The sequence below is a fragment of the Anopheles nili genome (genome assembly GCF_943737925.1).
Source record: "Anopheles nili chromosome X unlocalized genomic scaffold, idAnoNiliSN_F5_01 X_unloc_1, whole genome shotgun sequence".
NCBI classification, from domain to species: Eukaryota; Metazoa; Arthropoda; class Insecta; order Diptera; family Culicidae; genus Anopheles; species Anopheles nili.
Genome location: NW_026525467.1, coordinates 1,130,001 through 1,132,500, shown reverse-complemented (window position 1 = coordinate 1,132,500; position 2,500 = coordinate 1,130,001).

Sequence of the window (2,500 nt, the reverse complement as noted above, 5' to 3'; positions counted from 1 at the left end):
CGGGCTAAAATGGTGCACGAACATTTGGGCAGGTGCTATATGTGGCAGAAGGAGAACTCTGCGAGGTGTTGTGTGTATGGACGAAAAGTAGGCATTACGAAGTTGAGCAAACGCGCCGAAGACCGCAACTCGATATCTCCAACCGGCTGGTCGGTAGAGCGATTCTCAACACCCCATAGAAACCGCAATGGGTGAAAATCTGCTAAGTCCCAGAAATGGGTTTTCACCCAAAAACAGGGTGATGGAGACATTGCACGGAGTTGGCGTATATGGACGAAAGTTAGCCACGGTGGTGTTCTAACATCGGTACTTGGGACGCAAAACCGTCGAACGCATGGTTTCGAGGCAATGTGCGAAAAACGGGCCAAAATGGTGCACGAACAAAGGGGCACGCGCTATATCTGGCAGAAGGAGAACTCTGCGAGGTGTTGTGTGTACGGACGAAAAGTAGGCATTACGGAGTTGAGCAAACGCGCCGAAGACCGAGAATCGATATCTCCAACCGGCTGGTCGGTAGAGCGATTCCCAACACCCCATAGACACCGCAATGGGTGAAAATCGGCTAAGTCCCAATATGTACCTTCAGAGGGGCATATCCCGAAAACTACTCGTCAGATCGGGGCCAAATTCACAGAGAAGACACATTTCGAGGAGTTGTTTCGGATGAGCGATAGTGGTTTTTGGGTGAAAATGTACCCCTAAACCTTGTACAGAGAGGACCCCTTCCGTAGAGCAAAATCCTGAAGGTCGGGGTCGCGCAAGGGTCGACATGGGTCGAGGTGGACTATCATGCGAAACCACTTTTTTCGGTCCCTACGGTGCCCCTAGATGATGAAAAGTACAATCCGAGGTTGATTACGAACACTTTTGTGCACCCCCTTCCGTAGAGCAAAATCCTGAAGGTCGGGGTCGCGCAAGGGTCGACATGGGTCGAGGTGGACTATCATGCGAAACCACTTTTTTCGGTCCCTACGGTGCCCCTAGATGATGAAAAGTACAATCCGAGGTTGATTACGAACACTTTTGTGCACCCCCTTCCGTAGAGCAAAATCCTGAAGGTCGGGGTCGAGCAAGGGTAGACCCCTTCCGTAGAGCAAAATCCTGAAGGTCGGGGTCGCGCAAGGGTCGACATGGGTCGAGGTGGACTATCATGCGAAACCACTTTTTTCGGTCCCTACGGTGCCCCTAGATGATGAAAAGTACAATCCGAGGTTGATTACGAACACTTTTGTGCACCCCCTTCCGTAGAGCAAAATCCTGAAGGTCGGGGTCGAGCAAGGGTAGACCCCTTCCGTAGAGCAAAATCCTGAAGGTCGGGGTCGCGCAAGGGTCGACATGGGTCGAGGTGGACTATCATGCGAAACCACTTTTTTCGGTCCCTACGGTGCCCCTAGATGATGAAAAGTACAATCCGAGGTTGATTACGAACACTTTTGTGCACCCCCTTCCGTAGAGCAAAATCCTGAAGGTCGGGGTCGCGCAAGGGTCGACATGGGTCGAGGTGGACTATCATGCGAAACCACTTTTTTCGGTCCCTACGGTGCCCCTAGATGATGAAAAGTACAATCCGAGGTTGATTACGAACACTTTTGTGCACCCCCTTCCGTAGAGCAAAATCCTGAAGGTCGGGGTCGCGCAAGGGTCGACATGGGTCGAGGTGGACTATCATGCGAAACCACTTTTTTCGGTCCCTACGGTGCCCCTAGATGATGAAAAGTACAATCCGAGGTTGATTACGAACACTTTTGTGCACCCCCAAAAATGGCCAAAATCCTGAAGGTCGGGTTCTCGGGGCGGTCGAGGCCCTCTGACGTGCACGAAAAGTCGGTACCCACGCCGAGCTTCAGAATTTGGTCTCCAGAGACTAAGTCCCAACCGAAACTGGCAACCCACAAAAGTGTACCAAGGAGTGGTCGGATCGAGTTACAGTGTTCGAGAGTATTGACGAGGATGGTTATACGCAACTTTTTGCTAAAGGTGTCCAAGACCGTCAGACCCTTACTTACGGAGATATAAGACACGTGCGTGGTTGCTCGTGCCGAGCTTCAGAAATGTTGCTCCAGAGACTAAGTCCCAGAAAACCTTCGGACCCCAAAAACTCCCAGAAGGAGTCGTCGGATCGTTTCGCGATGTTCTAGTGAAATGTTCAGCTCGACGAAATGCAACTTTTACCTAAAGGGGTCCAAGACCGTCAGACGCTTAGGTACGGAGATACGGGCATGGGTCGGTTTTCCCCATACAAAATACCCCATGGAAAACTGCAAAACCCCAAAACAGGTCGAAGGAGTGGTCGGATCGTTTCGTGGTGTTCTAGTGAAATGTTCCATTCGATAGGGCGCAACTTTTTGCTAAAGGGGTCCAAGACCGTCAGACCCTTACTTACGGAGATATAAGACACGTGCGTGGTTGCTCGTGCCGAGCTTCAGAAATGTTGCTCCAGAGACTAAGTCCCAGAAAACCTTCCGACCCCAAAAACTCCCAGAAGGAGTCGTCGGATCGT